The sequence below is a fragment of the Sorex araneus genome, chromosome X, assembly GCF_027595985.1.
Source record: "Sorex araneus isolate mSorAra2 chromosome X, mSorAra2.pri, whole genome shotgun sequence".
In the NCBI taxonomy this organism is placed as follows: Eukaryota; Metazoa; Chordata; class Mammalia; order Eulipotyphla; family Soricidae; genus Sorex; species Sorex araneus.
Window position 1 is genome coordinate 192,655,822 of NC_073313.1, and position 20,756 is coordinate 192,676,577.

The following is a 20,756-nucleotide window of genomic DNA, read 5'->3' on the forward strand; positions in this document are numbered from 1 at the left end:
GACATAATTATCACAACAAGAGGTCCTTCTTTCAAACCAAGGATAAAAGCAAGGTGGTAGAAGGATAAAACGTGCACACAGTCTATCAGCCCACAGGGCGGGGACGAACATGAGTTTGAAACAGAAGAGCACAGTTTTGTCTGAGCCTTTCAATGTGTTACACATGAAAGTTTTCCACATCAAGTGTTTCTTCCTCTCAAGGTGAAATCGTGGGTTTCTTGTTTGGCAGTTCATATTCTATAAAGTCGTTTTGTTTTTTATCTAAACAGTATTCTTTAAAGACAGAATGTCGGCGAAACTGACAGATGAACCTCAACATAACACAGGAAGCCAGACACTAGCAAAGTGCTGCCTCTTGACATAATTCAACAGGAAGTACATAATAATACCCTGAAGTACACTTGCAAAAAAAAAATCAAACATGAATAAAATCAAGACTTTAGATCTAAACAACAGTTTTCAGAAAATACAAAGGACAGGAAAACATGTTAAACGGCAATCTGACAAATCCAGCAAAATCCAGGATGTGGTAAGAGCTACAGAAAGGCAGACCCAGCTTCTTCAACAAAATATTAAGAAAAAGGAAACAGAAAAAATAAGTGAGAAGAGCCTATAGGTTTAAAACTGATTTGCCAGACATCCTCAACCAAATGCAGTGTTTACATGGGTTTGGATTCTGGTATGAACAAACCCTCTGAATCAAACAGTTCTAAGACAAGTCATAAAAATTGAATACTGACTAAATTTGTTAGTATTAATATTAATCAGTGATTTAATGTGCTCATGAGATATTAATAGTGAAATTTTTAAGACAAAGTAATGATGATGAATTTCAATTAGATGAGGGATTTTATATCCAAATAGGCCAAGGGAAAAGGGAAATTTCTATGTAGGCTGAGTGGGGGTAGTAAATGAAAGAACACTCACCATGTGTTAACAATTGTAAATTATCAAGTTGCACAGATAATGATGTATAAAGAGCTTCTGAAAAATGGCCAATATAGCAACAAACTAATAGAAAAATCAACATAATTTAAGAACAAGTAATTACACATGAAAAGATTTCCAAGCCCATGGGTCCAGAGTAATAGTAGCAGGTAGGATGCTTGTCTTGCATGCAGCCAACCTGCATTTGATCGCTGGCATCCCTTGTGGTTTCCTGAGCCCGCCCGGAGTGATCCCTGAATCCAAAGCCAGTTTTAATCCCTGATCACTGCTAGGTGTGTCCCCCAAACAAATAACAACAAAAAATGATTTTCAACCTCATTCATACAAAGAGAAATACAGATTGAAATAAATATGATTTGCATCTGTCATCTTTTATTTTCCTCCTAAAACCTCCTGCCCTCCCTGTATCCGTTGATGATGGTGATGATGATGATGATGATGATGTTGCTGCAGTGACTGAAGATAGCACACGTGCCTGTGCCCTCACATTTTTTATTAGTGATATTTACTGGGGGTCACACATTAGACAGTAGTGCTCACACACAGGATTTTAAGTGCTTGCTGAGCCTTGCAGCCCTTTAGTTGTGGTGCTTGCACACAGGCCCACATGGGCTCACACTTCCTGCTCGTAGTGCTGGCGTGTCTTTTTAGTCATTGCACTTTCCAGGGGTCACACCCCTTTCTGTGGTGCTAACACACAACTGGCGATGATATAGCTAGAAAATGCTTGCTGTGTCAGGGGCTACAGGCAGCAGAGCTACCAGGCTCATGCTTAGTGCATGTGGATCACCAGGGATTTGAACTCAAGACTATATATTTATAAGACAGTCACTGTAAGCCCCTGCAATCTTGACAAAGATCAATAATTGGTGTATTGGCAAGGTTTTTGAGGGAAAAGTACTGATATAATTCTGATGTGATTTCACTTTCAGTGCTCTTCAACTTTTAGGGAAATTTGGTGATATTAGTATTACAAATCCACTGACTTCTGAGATAGCAGTATACATTAAGAAATTTAACAGATAAACTGGCACACATGCTAAGTTGTATTGTATAAGACTGACTGGGGTATTATGGAAACAATAAACAGTTAGAAACAAGTTTAAATCTTCCTCAGAAAGTTACTGGTAAAGTAAATTCTGAACCATTCATAAAATGGAAAGCTAGATAGGGCCAGGGAGATGGCTCAGAAGGCTAGAGTGTATGCTGTGCATGCTAGATCCCTGAGTTTCATCCCTGGCACTGAGCACTGAACCAGGAGCAGCCCCTGAGCATCATCAGGTGTAACTCTAAAACAAATAAAATTACTAAATAATGTAGGGCACTTGTGTATAATTATGAAACTATGTTTAGGATATAGTATCACTGTTTCACCGTCATCTAGTTGTTCATTGATTTACTCAAGCGCGCACTAGCAATGTCTCTATTACACTCAGCCCTGAGATTTTTGCAGCCTCTCCTTACTCGTCTTTCACAACGATTGGAGGCTCTTACAGGGTCAGGGGAATGAGACCTATTGTTACTGTTTTTGGCATATCAAATATGCCATGGGTAGCTTGCCAGGCTCTTCTGAGAGCCTGGTTTTATAGTCTATGGATGTTGGCCATTGATGGGATTACACGGTACTGGGGGCAGTCTCTGGGTGTAACAGCCTAGCTACTGGAAAATGGGGGATCTGGGTGGAAGAGGCCCAGTCCTGATGTGAGCAGCCTTGTAGATCTCGGTCCCAGATCCCGCACACCTGAGTTCCTGTGCCAGCTCCCCCATGCATGAGGCTCGTCCAAACATGTAAAGAGTGGCCTGAGCATGGCTGTGGCTATAGGATATACTATCAGTAAAAAAATGTTAAGTGTGCATTAATGATGTTTCAGTTAGCATATGTTCTATAAAGAGAAAACATCAGTATACATTTATTCTTCCAATGCATGGAACACTTGAGCAAATAGATCACTTTGGTTTCCCAAGAGGAGGACAAGAAGAGCAATAGATCAGTCCTGGGAAGAAGCTGATAGAGATTTATATAAGCCTTTTCATAGGCTTTGAGCTTTGAATTAATAAATGTACAGACCGGAGCGATAGCACAGTGGGTAGGGCATTTGCCTTCCACACAGCCGACCAGGGTTCGATTCCTCCATCCTTCTCAGAGAGCCTGGCAAACTACCGAGAGTATCCCACCCACATGGCAGAGCCTGGCAAGCTACCTGTGGCGTATTCGATATGCCCAAAACAGTAACAAATCTCACAATGGAGATGTTACTGGTGCCCGTTCGAGCAAATCGATGAGCAACAGGATGACAGTGATATAGTGATACCATCTGTTATATAAATTTAAATGTAAAACTTTTGAGACTTTTTCATGAGACAAATTAGATGACTGATTTTTAAGGAGTTTAAGACAAGACTCTGCCAGGATGAAGAGACTTTCCACACTGCAGGTGTGCTGACGGCCGGGGTCTCCCAGCAGTAGGTGAGGTGCAGAGGTAAGGGGCGTCCCTCTTGACTGTGGCACTCAGGATTCACATAACATCTTCTCTAGACTCAGAAATCCAGCCCTACAGGCAAGTTATCTCAAGCCCCCACAAACAAGTTTTCCTTTTACCCAAGGCCAAGTGAGTCTTTTCTTTCTAAAGTCGCCCTCCACCACCCCCGCCCCCCACCCCACCAAGCCCCACAGCCCGTACAGATCTCAGAGCAACCATAGGGAAACACTAAATGCAATAAAAAGTGAGAACAAAGTGCTCAGAGAAACTGGTAGAGACTAAAGAGAAAGAAAGTGCAGAGCAGCATGAAGCATTTCCAGCTTTTAGTTTTCCTCTGCCAGGACAAGCAGGAAGCAGGGCCAGGGGCAGAGCAGAGACTGTCGAACAGGCCTCCCCCAAAATGCCTGCAGACCTTGCTGGTCATCCTGGGCCACCAAGGCCACGTGGAGCTCCTTCCAGAATCTGTGCTCCTAGAAACACTCTGATTTCTTCCTCCTGACATAGAACTGCAGTTCGCATACCCTCTGAGAGGGCAGCATGTTCCTTCCCAGCCTGTTAACCCAGGTGCTAGAATGATGTCTTGGATCCCGAGGCATGGTTCCGGCTCCCAGGTAGCGTCAGGATGGGGCCAGCGGTAGAGCCATAGCAACTTCCTGTCATATTTCTTCGCTGTTTGAAAATGTTTCCCAACTAATTCGCCTCTTTTTATCCCCTTTTATGGCTTTTTCCCACCTGTAATGGGGTAAATAAATTTTTGCTTTATAGGAGGCAGGGAAGACAGGGGCTCCTGAAATTAGTGCTTTCACTAATCCTCATGAGTGCACTTCTATAAACAGTGACTATTATTATCTTCTGATGAAGACCTTTGCCTCTTAAACACCACTCACACTCCAAGGCCCAAGGCAAAAGAAAGTGTGTTCTTCACTTTTACCTCTAAGACTGGCTAACTTCAAAACTGTGTGTTCCAACCTGCACCCTGAATCCAGGGCCCTTTAGTCGCTGAGAGGCTCCTCTGTCTTGGGATTATCTGGGTGATGTCTTAGAGGCAAGAGCCCCATGTGCAGCTGTAGAGGGTTTGTGAACCCATCTTCCAGGGCCAGCAGATGGAGAGAAGCTGCAGTGAGAGCCCTGGGAATGGGGAGTTCACTGGAAACTTCCTGCACCCCAACTTGGGCTGTGCAGTTCTTCTTTATGGCACTCCCTCTTCTCACTTTGCTCTCTCTTCACTCATATTTTTTTGTATTTGGGCCACTCCCAGAGATGCTCAGGGCTAATTCCTGGCAGTGCTTGGGGTACCGTATGGGGTGGCGGGGATCGAAACCAGCTCAGCTGTGTGCAAGGCAAGTGTCCTACCTGCTTATCTCTCCAGCCTCTTCTCTTATCCTTCTAAAATAAAACTATTTTACTTTTAAAAAATAGAATTCTAACAATAAAAATATGCCCCTGGAGGGAAGAAATACATTGGCATTGAGGAGTTGTAAAAAAAGAGAGTTATAGCTGCAGCTTAGAAACAGAGCAGGTGGCTGTGAACAGTCGGGCCCAGAAGCTCACATCTGACGAAACTGGAGCTTTCTTCCAGCCTTGAAACACTGGAGCTTCTTTCCCTTTCTGTTCAACTCTATGGCCCATCATTTCTTGCCCTGGACCTTCCAAGAAATATTCAGGAGACCCAGGAGCCATTTCAAGTGATACTCAGCCAACAGGACTGGACGGTTCCATAGTTAGGCCCTACAGTGATGGGAGTTGGGAAAGGGGCGTGCAGACCTGGAGATCAAACTTGCATCTCTGCACATACAAGACATACAAGGTCTATGCCCCTGACCTTGAGCTCTCTCCAAGAGGTTGTCTTCCCAGCCCCTTGCCTATGATTTTGTGACCTAAGTTTTTCATGCTTTCAGAAGTGGACGTTAACGGCAGTAAATAACATTAAGAAGATAAAAGTAATATTTTTTTAAATGAGAAACAGTGATGCATTGCATTAGGAGTGTGTGAAGACAGTAATGTTGGCTCCACACACAAATTAAAAGAAGAAAGCTCTTCGATGAAAGTGTTGTATAATTTTGAAGTATTATGACTGTCTTTAATGTTATATTGTCCTTTCATTTTAAAGACAAAAAGCTCGCTGGTAACCTCAATGTCGTGAGAAGCCCTTTTACTAGGTTTTTAGCGTTACTCAGCACAATCGCAAATACTTTGGTCCTAGGCTGAACTACTCTCCCACTGCAGTTAACGAGACAAATGCCTCTCTTAAAATGAGGTTTATAAGCCCATTTAAAGGGTAATAACATGTTGCCTTCCTTAGATGAGACTTTCACCCTGAAGGAGGTTCTAACCAAATTAATCCCCAAAGTAAATTAATCCAATAAATAACCTGCTCCCTCACAGCATGCAAAACAGGATTGGGCTTTTAATAGCGAAGGTAAGACAGGTCAAGAGAAGACTCGTCACCCTGAGTGGAGCTGCCTTGGTGGCACATGTGCACTGAGCGAGTCAGAGTGGGGACTGCGAGTCTCATTTGCAGAGACAGTGATGAGACTAAGCAGGGAGGAATCAGAGAGGAATCAGCTAGTACAGCGGGAAGGGCACTTGCCTTCAAGCGGCCAACTGGATATCCTGGTACCCCACTTGTAATTACCCACCAGGAGTGATCCCTGAGCACCACTGGGTGTGGTCCCCAAACTTTTTTTTTAACTTTATTTTTTTTAATGAACAAATACAGGGATAAACACTGTTAGAAGAAGCCACCCCAAGGAAAGATGCTTTGCCCTTATTTTCTGTTTTCTCCCTCTTCTATGACTCATGTTTCTGAAGCATCTCTTTGTAATTTATGCTACGATTCTCTGCATCTTCCCTTGGGGTCCTGGTATTAACCTATATATTTTTTCCATTATGGCTGAAAGGAAAAGTCAAAGACTTCAGTCACTCCTCCCTTACCATGATTTGAGAGGCCCAGGGAGAAGATGATAAGAAAGGTGCTTTCTTGCATGTGCCCAGCACCGCATATAGTCCCCCTGGAGTCCCTTTAGAAGAGAAGCCTGAGCACAGAGCCAGAAGTGAAGTAACCCTGAGGATTGCGCTTGTGGCCTCAAAATCAAAACAGACCAAGCATTAGCCATGAGTTCTCGAAAATCATGACTTTACGCAAAATGATTTTAATTAAACCAATTTTCCCATATCAAGAAATCTTATATTCCTATGGAGAGTTTTTAATTACAAGTACGACTGAACTTCCAAGACCAAGACACTTCAATATTAAAAAATAATTTGCATTTGCTCATTCATTTTCTCACCTCTTGGTTCCAGTTCTGAGTCTCAGGTGGACCAACCCTTTCTTAGTAGCTCTGACACAACCCTGAACAGGGCACCCTGCGGTCACAGGGCTTCCACTCAACACACACATACACTTCTCCTGCCACCACAGGGATTCCCCCAATTCTCTCTTCCTCTATCTCTCCCTCTCCCCCTTCTCTCTCTTCTCTCCTCTCTCTCCTTTTTTCTCTTTTCTCTATCTCTCTCTCCTCTCTCTCACTTGACCATCACAGGGCATACCATAAACATTCACGCACACCAACTGTGACAATTTAAAGACACCAATGAACCACAGCTGCATCTCTTTGGAAACTTTAATACAGCAAGAAAATCCATTCATATATGGGTGGTACAGGGAGATGCCCTGTGGCTCAAGACAGGAATCAACTATTTTTTCTCATCTCTGTATTTTTCAAAATGATACTGAACTAAACATTATTCATGGAAGATATAGACTACCCACTAATCTGTGGGGCTCATGCTAAAATGTTAAGGTTGGAAACAGTAGACTAAGGAGAAGACGTCCCATGGATTCCAATTCTTTGTATTTTCTTTGCTGTTTCTTTTTCACTATCACCTGCTGAATAGCATTTCTCCCATTACCTCTGATCAGTGTTTTCATAACTGGACTTCATGAATACAGATTCTAACCATTTTCACTCAGGGTTATTCAGGTTTCATTCAGAGCAACTGTTTTCATGATGAAAACAAGCTCTGAAAATGCTGTTTACTCTGAAAATGTTCTCCTCTGGAGGGTTACAACATACATCCAACAAAAGTTGAAGGTTTTGCATATAAATAAGGTGGAAAGGAAAACTATTGAATACCTTCGTGATTAAACAAGCAAACATTTGCTTAGAACAAGCCTCCTTGCTTGGGCATGCACTGTATTACTGTATTCCAGTCCAGTCCCTTGGGCTGGTCTCGCAGCCAACTTATCCTAGGAATCCTGGCCTTTGGTCCTCTCCTGTTTCAGCTCACAGAAAGGGGGTTAAACAGTGTGTTCCAAGCAGCAATCACATGTCTAGATTTTAGGCTCCACTTGTCCAATACAGTTGCCACAAATCACTTGTCGCTATTTATATTAAAATTCAGTTTTTCAATCATACCTGCCATAAGTCAAATCACATGTGGATTGTCGCTGCCATATTGATTAGACCATATAAGAGCATCTCAGAATTTTCAGCTGAAAAGCCTTGCTACAAATCTTGTCTACTAAAGAAAAATTCTTTTAGCCTTCATCTCCTCTACCATGAGACAGATTTTTCTGAAAGTAGGGATGGTGTTTTGTCACCTCTGGGTTCCTGCAGAGAAGGCCATTGCAAAAGATAGAGAGGATAATGAAAATGAGCTCTTCTGCTTGTTCCCAGGGCAAATACTCATCTGGGTCACATCACTCAAACATGATTCACCTCTCAAAATTTGCATTGTTTTTACTTGGTTTTAAAAGGAATACTAAAGACAGAAAAGATCATTGAAGTCAATGGATATTACACGCTCTGTAGACAAGCACTCTGAAGGCTTTGAAGTATTTTTATTTATTTAAGAAATAGAGAATATTGCTGGCAACTGAAGTATAACTTGTATGCCATTTTTCTATGATGTATGCTATATATAATTGTCACTGTAAGCAATATATAGAACATTTCAACCAAGTTCCAATGTCGTTTCCTGCTTCTCTGTGGTCAGACCACTCCCATCCTCTCCCATCCTCTCTGTCAACCACTGATTTGCATTCTATTCCTGCAGTTTTTATCTCTCAAGAATGTTATAAAATGGGACTTGTGATAGGTGTCTCTTCTGGTCTCTTATTGGGCACACAAATTTTTAGATTAATCCTTTTCAAAAAAAAGAAACGGGGGACAGCACAGTATGTTACTCCTAGCACTCCTGGCTACTCTGACTGCTCAGGAGAGACCTCTGGAAGTGCTGAGTAAATATATGCAGTGTGAGGTATTGAAAGGGGGCCAGCTACATGCAAGATGAGATTTATCCTTGTTACACATGTCTGTTCCTTTTTGTGGCTGAGTAGTATTCTGATTTGGGGGGATGGGATTTTTTATTTTTGTTTTATTTTGCTTTTCGGGTCACACCCAGTAATGCTCTAGAATTACTCCTGGCTCTGATCTCAGGAATTACTCCTGCTGGTGCTTGGGGGACCATATGGAATGCTGGGAATCGAACCTGAATGGCTGTATGCAAGGCAAATGCCTTACCAGGTGTACTATTATTCCAGCCCCATACATTCTGTTTATGGATATACGCCTACTGCATTTATCCATTCTAGAATTAATGGACGTTTTTATGTTGTTCCTAACTTTTGGTAGCTTAGAATAGAGCTGATAGAAAATCAATACATAGGTGTTTATACATGCATATGCCTTTATTTATCTTGGGGAAATTCCTGGAAACTGTATTGTTAAACATATAGTAAGTTTGAGTTTAATTTTGTAAGAGGCCACCAAACTGACTTCCAAAGAGATTTTACCATGGTGTATTTTCCCTTTGAAAAAATGTTTTTTAACTGAGGCTGGATCTATAGTACAGCAGGTAGGGCACTTGCCTTGTACGTGGCCAACTAGGGCCCAATCCCCAGCATCCCGTATGGTCCCCTGTGCACCACCAGGAGTAATTCCTGAGTGCCAATCCAGAAGTAACCCTGGAGCACTGCTGAGTGTTTCCTACCCACAATCCCCCATCCTCTGCCAAAGGAAAAGAAAAAAAATGTAATTGTGGGGCCAGAGCAATAATATAGTTGTTAGTGTGTGTTCAATCCCTGGCACCTCATTGGTCCCCCAAGGCTGATAGGAGATATCCTTGAGTGCAGAGCCAGGAGTAAGCCTAGAACACTGCTGGATATTTCCCAGAACAACCACCCCCCACCATATTTTTAAGTTGAGCTACCCTACTAATATAGTATGTTTCATTTTCACTTTTTTGTGGTTTTCATAGTTATTTGATCACAGTATCTCTTTGAGATTTTTTATTTAAAACTTTTTACTGAAATCTTTTCCCATTTTCAAATTATCTTCTTTGTTTTATTATTATTGAGTTGTAAGGATTCATTTAATACTCTAAATACAAGTACTTACAAGAAAAAAAAAGTTCTACAAATATTTCTTCCCACTCTCTTACCAATCTAATTTTTTCACTCGTCTTAATTCCGACCTGGGTTCGATTCCTCCATCCTTGTCAGAGAGCCTGGCAAGCTACTGAGAGTATCCCACCCGCACAGCAGAGCCTGGCAAGCTACCCGTGGTGTATTCGATATGCCAAAAACAGTAACAACAAGTCTCACAATGGAGACGTTACTGGTGCCTGCTCAAGCAAATTAATGAACAAAGGGAGGACAGTGCTATGGCAGTGCTACAGTGCTTAATTTTTAGTAACTTTTTTTTTGAAGAGTCAAAGTTTTTTTGTGTGTCATTGAAAATCAGGGGCTGGAGCAATAGCACAGCAGGTAGGGCGTGTGCCTTGCACGCGGCTGACCCGGGTTCGATTCCCAGCATCCCATATGGTCCCCTGAGCACTGCCAGGAGTAATTCCTGAGTACAAAGCCAGGAGTAAACCCTGTGCATCGCCAGGTGTGACCCAAAAAGCAAAAAAAAAAAAAAAAAATCAAAGAGATAGTTCTAAGTACCTGCCAAATACTAACCTTTGATCAACTCTGGAGCTACAATATTATCTAAGGACTGGGAATGTAGCTAAGTGGCAGAGCACCTGTCCTTCAAATATTATGCCTTAGGTTTAATTCCCCCCACTGAAAGAGAAGAAAAAAGAGAAGGATGAGAAAGAAAAGAAAATATGGTTGCCTTCTTTGTGCAAGAATGTCTATGCAGATTCTCCATTTTCCTGTAATAAGTGCTTACAATTGAAGACAGGGGTGCAGGAATAGCTCTTTGTTTTATAAAGGTCTCGGCAGAAAGACTACAGCTTTCTTTACACAAAGATCTTGCCTTGTCCTTTTTGTTATGTCAATATATGAAAAAGAGCCTATCACCCTGTGGGTGTAATGTATAAGCCCAGGGACCCAGAGTGGCATAGTGGTAAGACGCTCACCTTGAACACAATTGGCTGCTATTCAATCCCCCTGCACCATATGGGTTCCCTCAAGCCACAATAGGAGCAACCGCTGAGCACAGAGCCAGAAATAAGCCCCAAGACACTCTGAGGTGTGCCCCCTTCTCCCCCAAAAACTCCTAAAACAAAAGCAAACAAATAAATGAGCACATATATACTTAATGGGTAAATAGGGTGAAAAGTAATTTCAGCATGCTTCATTCTCTTCCCTTCCTCCTTGCCCTCACAGATGAAAGAATACACTTTCTTTTTCATGCCTTCTTTTTTAAAAAGTTTATTTTTTAAAAAATTAATTTTTTTGAATCACCATGAGATAGACCATCACTAAGCTATTAATGATCAGGTTTCAGTCATACAATGCTCCAACACCCATCTTTCCACCAGTGTACTTTTCCCAATGTTCCCCAGTTACACAGAAAGCTTGTTGGGGACCCAGATTTCCAGACAGGGAGGTGACAAGCCCTGCTGCTGCTCAGTAATGCCCTGAAGGGGCCCCACCCCCAGCCTGTATAAAGCAGGTGGGTGCGGTGGGGCAGGCACAGCTGACACTCAGCCTTCAGAGCACTGAGCACCCGCACTGACGCACGCACCTATGGCAAAGGAAGTGCAAGCCCCGCTCTCCCCACTGAAGGGGGGGCATCCTCCTGCAGGTAGGCTGCCCACCCACCTTCTGTTCTGCAGATCGAGGCCTCCCCTCAGCTGCTCCTGTGTCCCTCTCTCCACCCGAGGGAGCCTCCGGTCCCCCACCGGAACACAGGTTCTCGCCCACCAATGATTTCTTTCACTTCACGCCACTAGATTTCTTCCCAGGGCGTTTATCCTTCTGGGCTTGTTTGTGTGCAAACCACCTGGGGCTTGTTGAGGCCCCAGTCGACTGACAGTCTAATTATATCTGCAAGTACAGATATGCAGGGCTGGTGGAAAGGGATCAGCAGGGAAGTAGGACTTTTCCCAGGGCTGTAGGTGAACAGTGACACATCCACACCTGGAAGGAAATTTACTGTCATGGAAATCTTCTCCCTTTTTGGAGATTCCAGCTCTCAGACTCAGTTGTACCCCGGGTGCCTATGTATCATCGGACTGTCCTCCAGCAACCTGGCTTCTACAAATGGTTGCAGCCCTATTTTTTCCACTCTCCCAAGACTTTGGGCTTGAGCAGTGTCATTATCAGGAATACCATCACCATGACAGCAGAAACCCTGTTTTTATAAGAAGGGCCATGCCCACAAACCTGGGGCCCCCAGGGCCACCCCTGGCAGTGCTGGGGTGAGGGCAGGCAGTGCTGGGAATCAACTTGGTAGATTGAACAAACCAGGCCTGGGATGTACTAAAGCTGTGGGAAGTACTTTGGATCAGAAGCCAAATACTGGAAGGTGCTGACTGGAGAAGGGGCTTTTCAACGTGTTTTGTAAAACATACACAGTTCTCCAGCTTTTTTTTTTTGGCATAAACTATTTATATCAGTTCTCTGGGATATGGAAATTAATTTTATCATACTTAACCATATGTTCCTATAGATTGGTGAAGGTGTGTGGTGTTTATAGCCATTGTTATGTTTTATGAATTGCTTGCCTTCATTTTCCCTGATCAGTGGAAGAACACCTGCCTCGCACATTTGAGGTCCTGGGTTTCATTTCATGCAACACACACACACACACACACACACACACACACATCTTAACTGTCCTGTGTTTGTTTCTTTGTGTGTTTGGGGACCAAACTGGTGATACTCAGGGGCTACTTTCAGCATAGTGTTCAGGAGAGTAGGCAGTTCTGGGAATAAAGGCTAGGGTTCCAGCATGCGAAGCATGTGTTTCAGACCTTTGGGATATCTTCCTGGCCTTGTTATGTCTTTAATATACAAAACTTTTTTTTATTGATCTAATTCCTTGGCATGTCTGAGACAAGATTGTTTCAGCCATCTAAGTGGTAAGAGAACACAGCAGCAATAACCTTTGCAAAGCACCAAAAATGGTCCTAAGTATTCCCTGACTCTCTGGCGAGCTGAGCATCAGAATGTTCTCAAGTTCTTCTGTCTGCATTTCTAGGTACCAGGCCCTGGTCTTCTATGATAGATGTCAGCCATTTTATATTTGTAAGCATACTGAGTAATATTTAACATCATTTATGCTTAAAGTTAATGATGCTTAAGAATGATCAGGAACTTTATGTGCAGATTGTTGGAAGAGAAAATCATTACACAGACAAGGAAAAAGGAACACCATTCTCTTCCCATCACGTCTACCTTACTTATTCATAAAACATCAAGCTAGATATAACTTTCTAAAACCAGATTTGGTCTGCTAAATTGCATTGATGCACAAAGAACGCAGAGAGAAACTTAACAAAACGAAAGTTTGAATGAAACCAGGAACTTTCTGTCCCCACCACTAATGATTGCTAATTACTCTGTGTACATTGCACACCATGACTCCATCAAGCATGTCAGGATGCCTCTGGCATGACAATTAATTATTATGAACTGTGACACTACAGATAAGAGGTTTGGGATAATTAGGATGGAGATGAAGGCAGACTTTTGCCTCCCTACTGAGAGCCAGGAAACAAAGAAGCTTCATCTTTCAGCTTGTCTACATATTTTAAGTCAGAACTAGTTTACAAGGGGGCAAAATTTTATTTATGGAACAAAACCAATTTGTTGCCAGAATTCCATTCTGTGCTTGCCTGCATTTTATGAGCAGTATGCAGACCCCTGAAGGTAGGAAGCAGACATGTTCTGGTGGAAAGGGTCTGACGCGGCCTTTGGACTCCACCAAATCTGGCTTTAAACACTGCTTTCCTTTCATGTCTCCAAGTCTCTGTTTTCTTACAAGTAACACAGGGGATACAAAATAACAAGCATCTTATAATGTTATTGAGATAACTGCAGGAGATAACCTATGTAAGGAACTGCCTACATGAATCTGAAGCTCTGGAAAATGTAGAACCAGTAAAACATGCAGCTTTCAGTTGCAGTGAAATCTTCCTATCCTTTTGCAAGGCATCATGATGTTTGGGGCATCACTGCTTGAGACCTCATTGTAACGTCAGAACAGGGGGAAACTGCAGTGAAGAGACTCCTGCCTCCCACTGCAGTTAAAAATGAAACCACTCAGAAGAAAGCAGCCAGCTGTGACTTGCCCACCCACGTGAAGAGTGCTTAGCGGGTTTTCTTTTATGTGTATTAATATAATAAATTGCACCGCGGTTAGCCCTGGTTATAAATCTTTGCTGCGCAATGAAACTCCATTAGACATGTGGCATAGTTAAGCTTAGCTTTGGATTTTCTGCCTTTTTTTTTTCATTGGCTTCACTCTCAGTTTTAAAAGCAGGCCCTTTCCACGAGCAGCCAAAAATAAATGTGTTTATAGAAGGTGACCTGAGGAAGGCAAGTACCTAATGAAACTGGACTCTGTTTTGCCCTGTTCTTTGTACTCTGTAGTGTGGTGGAAGTCAAATGAATCACAGTTATCAGAGAGGTCAGTACTGAATCCCTCAGAGAACATCAGTTTTCCTATTCATTAAGGAGAAAGAGAAATAAGGGGAGTATGTGTGTGTATTTGGGGGGACAAGGTGTACCCCCTGAGTGAAATTGAGGCAGAAAATAGAAAATCATAGCTGCATAAGAACTGGAATTATTTATTAAATAAACAAACACCCAAAGACTTCAAAGACTCCAGCCACCCCAGTTCGTGTGTGGAGCTGGGAGAGGAATAGATGTATAAGAAAGGTTTCAAGATCCCACCCCCACCTCACACACACATGGCAGGGGCCAAAATTTGAGGGGAGAAGAGCCAACACGGTTTCTAGACTTGGCCCTGTAAACTGCCAGTGGCCACTCATGCAGTTTTAGAGGGGCGAGCCAAGTCAGCAAGGATGAGGGACTTTCCCAAAGCCACACCACCAATGACTGGCATGCAGAGATTTGAATAGAAAACAGGCCCGTGCCAAATCAGTCTCACTCTGATGCCCTCTGCCCTTGCTCCACAACCTCTTCCTCACAAGGGTCCAAAGGAGTCCTGACTGGCAGATGAAAAATAGCTGAAGATTAAATATGGATGCAAAGTAAGCATGTTTGCAAACATTTATCCTTTTCATGAGAAAGTTCAAATGAACCTCTAAGACACAAGGCAGAGTTCACATAAATCTTCATGTTGATCAGCTTTTTCACATACATTCTCGGCTGATTAATGAAGGAAACATACCTATTTTTTTTTAACACATTTACCTTTTTTTAAGAATTATTATTAAAAATCTTTATCTTTACTATTTTACTTTATATCTGTAAAACAATGATTATACTGATTTATAGGTAATAATTTTACCCTCCCTGGGACAAAATATGTGTTCATTGTTTTAATAATTACACATTTAAAAAATGTTTATTTTATTATTTGTGGGTTTTTTGCGGGGGAGGGCACACCATGCATTCCTGGTATACTCCCAGCATGGTACTTGTGGGACCATGTGGTGCCAGAAATCAAACCCACAGTTTATATTTGGAAGGCATGTGAGCGACCACTGAGTCGCATCAACTGCCCTGTTTGGGTTTGTTTTAATTAAAGTTGAGGTAATGTGTTTGTAATAGTGTTAACGTCTGTGGTTTTAGTGAGCAAAGCTACTGCACCTTAACCATGACCAGCATGGCCAAGGCCCTCCACCACTATCTTGTGTCACCTCTAGTTTACCTCTTCCCCAAACCCATCCACCCACCACTTGGTAACCTCAGTTCTGTGGTTACAGCCCAAGGGTTTTTCATTTTTAAATACCATGCATTCTGTGACTTTGTTTCTTTACATACATATATACCAGTATCTTAGATATTTGTTCTTCTCCACTTGATTTATTTCATCTAACATGACACCCTCTAGCCCTATCCGTGTAGAAGCAAAAAAAATAAGATTTTCTCTTTTTTGAGAGCCAAGTAGTTCTTACTTCATTGTGTATGTATACCCCAATTTCTCTAACTGATCATCAATTATTTGACATTGACTTATTTAGTGACTATGTTAATAGTTAATAATAATTATTATTATAAATATTGACTATGTGAATAATGAGACTATGAACAAAGGTGTGCATTTTTGAAGCTAATGCTTTTGTATTCTTTTTTTTTAATTTAATTTTATTATATTGAATCACCGTGAAAAAAAATACAAAGCTTTCAGGTTTAAGTCTCAGTCATATAATGATTAACCCCCCATCCTTTCAACAGTGCACATGTTCCACCACCAAGAACCCCAATATATCCCCCTCCCACCCACCACCCACCTAAGTAGCTAATGATTTTCACTTTATTCTCTCTATACTTTGAATAATTCAATATTTCAATAGAGAACTCACTATTGTTGTTTGGAATTTTCCCCCAACAATCAGTCCTGCTGAAAAGGTATCATTTAATAATTTCTTTTCATTACTGAGAATGAAGATTCTATGAGCTCACACAGCCACACGGTTTTGGATTTCTGATATTTTAGTTCAGTTCACAGTCTAGATGCATTTCTCTAAAAAGCCGCTCTGGGTGCCAAAATGGGTTAGAAGACCTCTTGGATCATAGTCTTTAGGAGCAGAGGGTCTGTTTCGAGAGCAGCAGCTCTGGATCTTATCTCGGCCGAGGGTGTGCCGATAACGCCCCCTTCCCATGATCACCTATGAACCACATATTGCAAAGTTCCTACCTCTGGGTGGAAGTCTTAGGGGGTGGCTCTTGCCATGTGGATGATACTGCCACCACCATTTTCCGAGGAGAAAAACAGGGTGGAGAGGGAAAATCCCTCCCTGGGCAGCACATAGCCATAGTACAGCTCACAGTCTAGATGCATTTCTGTAAGAAGCCGCTCTGGGTGCTAAAATGGATTAGAAGACCCCTTGGATCATAGTCTTTAGGAGCAGAGGGTCTCTTTTATATTCTTGGGATAGATGCCAAAGAATAGAATCACTGGGTCATATATGTTAGTTTTATTTTTAATTTTTTGTGAAATCTCGGTATTGTTTTTCCATCAGTCTACTTTCTCACGAACAGTGAATGAGGGTGCCTATTTCACTCTGCCCCACTGACATGTTCTTTTTTCACTTTTTGGCATGTAACATTTTCACTGGTGTGAGATGATATCTCATTGTTATTTTGATTTGTGCTTCCCCACTAATAAGTGATGATGAACCCTTTTTCATATGCTGGCTGACCATCTGTATATCTTTTTCAGGGAAGTATTTGTTAATTTCCTCTCCCCATTTTTGAATAGGATTTTTGCTGAACTTTGTGAGTGCTTCATATGTCGTAGAAATCAATCAGCCTTTTGTTAGTTGTGTGATGTGCAAATATTTTCTCCCATCCCATACGTGTCTTTTTATTTTAGCCTGACTTTCTTTTACTGTGAAAACCTTTTCAGTGTGATGTAGTCTCATTTCAGGCTTGCCTTTCTTGGCTAATATCTACCCCAGACTGTTAATAATGTCTGGAAAATCTGAACTTGAATACTTGTAGATAACATTTTAAACTCAAGGGGCTATATTAAAACTTTTTTAAAGTATAGAAGTAACCATAAAAATATAACTATAACTCATTGATTAGAAGACAAAGTTTCACCACATAAATTTAGGTTTTCTAATGAAACTAACCTAAAGATCATTTATTTCTATTTCTTGTTTAATTTGCTTAAGGAAAGGATCCACACTCCAACTATTTGTATTTATACTCAAAGACTACTTAAGTGTTAAGTCAATTCATACTTAATTTTATTACCCAATTCCAGCTGGGCCTTCTACAGAGCTTCAAAAGGCAATACAATGATAAACATGGAATTCTGCAAACATTGATAATTTAATGAACTAATTTAGATACAGTGAAACATTGAAGTCAGATGTATTTGGGATGATCAAAATGCACTGACTTCTGCAAATGCTCATTTATAGAGTTTTGTCTAGATCCAGGGAGACCTGCGTGACCAGAGTTGCCTACAGAACATTGAAAGTGACCCTCCTGCAAAGTCTTCCATCTAGCTCAGTCACTCAGGCTAGTGAGAACCTTAATCTATATCTCAGAGTGTGTATCTACAGTAGATGATATTTTATTCTGTTTCCCTACCACAACAAATGTGGAGCAAGAACTGTACTCTGAAAATACCAGGTGTGCTTTATATCTGGATCCTAAATTTGAGTCCACAGTTCTGAAACAAAGAGAAATCACAGGTTCCTGAGTGGAAGTAGGAATTTTCTCAGATTTTTCTTTCTTCCTTTTTTTCAAAAAAGGAAGTTTTGTCTTGCTTTATGGTAATATTTTTAACTTGCCTCTAATGTCTTTGTTTTGTTGAATAATAAAGAACTGCCATACTTGCATTCTTTTAAATTTTTCTTGGACACTTACCTCTTGACTATCCCAAATTATTCTATTTTTATTGCTGTTGTTACACTATTGGGGGTCAAATACTGTCACAGTGCCAGGGGTCACACTTTGGCACCAGGGATTGCACTTGGCAATATGTGACAGTGCCAGGAATCAAATTCCTTGTCTCATGCCTGTAGGGTAAGTATTCTGCCACTAAGCCCCATCCCAAGTGCTGTGTATTCTTTCTTCACTTGGAACACCTAAGAGACTCAACAAACCATTATGGACAAAAACATATTCAATAAAACCTGGGCATAAAGTCATTGTTAATGCAGGGACACCAATGTGTTAGACTTTTTTGTTGTGGGGTCATACCCAGCAATGTGACTCCTGGCTCTGCACTCACAAATTACACCTGGAAGTACTCAGGGGATCATATGGGAATGTTGAGTATTGAACGGGGAATCACCTCGCCACACTGTACTATCTCTCCAGACCCATAATATGTTAGGATTATAAGGGAAAATTAGACTCTGCTGATAACAACATCACATCATCATCATCATCATCATCATCCTGTTGATGGTTGAATTTCTCAAGCGGTCTCAGTAACATCTCCATTCATTCTAGCCCTGAGATTTTAGAAGCCTCATTTTACTCGTTCTTCTCAACGGTGCTGCCTTGGAGGCTCTTTCAGGGTCAGAGGAATGAGACCCATTTTTGTTACTGGTTTTGGCATATGAATACGCCACGGGGAGTTTGCGAGGCTCTCCCCATGTGGGCAGGACATAATAAATACTCAACAACAAAAAATACTCAACAACATACTCAATAAAAATAAAATGCCTAGGGAATAATCCTAAGAATACATGTGTAAGATATATATGAAAAAATTACTGAGGTGCCCAAAAGAAAATATAAATATCATAAATAATTTCCCCTTTGAAAATATCCATACTTTTAAAGGAAGAGTATTGAAAAAATTTTTTTTCAATACTAACAGATATATAGAATCAAAACAGGGGATTAGACAATATCAAATAATGACAAAGCCTTGAACCTTGACTTCAAAACTGGGTTGCCAAGTGGTGGAGAAGGCGGTTTTAATAGAGGAGAAAGGTGGGCTGGAAGTGATGTAAGGACAATGTAGAGGGTCTGGGGCACCTTGTTAGTGGTAAAGGTACAATAATTTTGTATATTAAAACATAAACATTAACTTTATTGTAAGTCAGGGCCACTGCTGCAGACTAGGCTGAAGAGTACATATATATGTATATATATACTTATATATACATATATATCATCATTATCATCCTGTTGATCATCAAATTTCTCGAGCGGTCTCAGTAACGTCTCCATTTGTCCTGGCCCTGAGATTTTAGAAGCCTCTCTCTGCTCGTCTTTCCCAATGATGCCATATTGGAGGCTCTTTCAGAGTCAAGGGAATGAGACCCAGGTTGTTACTGGTTTTGGCATATGAATACACCACGGGGAGTTTGGGAGGCTCTTCCATGTGGGCAGGAAACTCTCAGTAGCTTGCCAGTTTCTCCCAGAGGGAGAAGTAGGCTATAAAATAGTCTGTATATATGTTATATATATATATGTATATATATATATGTATGTATGAGGAGACATATAAAGAGACTGGGTTTGATTCCCTGCACCACAAAATAATCCACAAAAACTCACTATATAACCCAAACTATAATTTTAAAACATACCAACAGCATTTTTTGGTAGGGGATTGACATATTGAATCTAATGTTCACATGAGAATTTAAATAAAATAGCTAGTAAAAATCTGGAAAAAAAGCTGAACAGTAATTGTATCAGCGACACATATACAAAAATTGGAAAGATACAGAGAAGATTAGCATGACCCTGCACAAGGTTGACAAGTGAATTTGTAAAGTGTTTCATATTTTTAAAAAAGAACTACAACAAAGGAGAATTAATTCTGTCAGATATTGAAGATAATTCTATAATAATTAGAGCTGTAGTGACTTATGAGTGGGCAGTAATTAATGGTATTAGAGTCTAGAAGTAGCCATCTATGTATGAGAGCACTGAATACAACAAAAATGGTATTTAAAATTAATAGATAAGATGGATTTTTAATATTATCAAGATCATCTCAAAGTATATACATGGTTCCACAGGATTTAACACAAAATGAATGTAAATGGAATCATAAACTTAAATAAATGATCAATGACTGACTATATACAGTGAGACCATTAAAGTTCTATAATAGAAAACCATGGAATAATGTTTATAAAACGTCATTTTGAGGATACAAGCCCCGTGTAGATTGACAAATAGCAGCAAGTATTTGCCAAAAATATCAATAAATAGGCAGTATCTGGTGAAATATCTTACACTCACAATACACTTCATAGACAAAGAGTGCCAATAAATCAGTACGGAAAAGAAAAGATAAAGAAAGCAATTTAGTAGAAAGAAATGGACAACTTGGTAAGATTGTGCAAAGAAAATCTGTATATTCTGAAACATTGAAATAAAAATCTTTATATAAAGTACAAACAATGTAAATGAACACAGTAGTATGCCTTCCCCCAACCCCCTGTTCAGTTTTAAAACAAAAAAATTAAGTT

The 20,756-nt window shown here is 40.8% G+C and overlaps 1 protein-coding gene and 1 pseudogene across 1 annotated transcript in view; both read left to right on the forward strand.

The window, feature by feature from the left end:
- DAPL1 (death associated protein like 1) overlaps window positions 1-20,756 on the forward strand; it is a 95,731-nt gene that overhangs the window by 56,883 nt on the left and 18,092 nt on the right. The gene's annotated exons all lie outside the window — the stretch shown is intronic.
- LOC129400469 (U6 spliceosomal RNA) lies at window positions 19,968-20,067 on the forward strand (annotated as a pseudogene).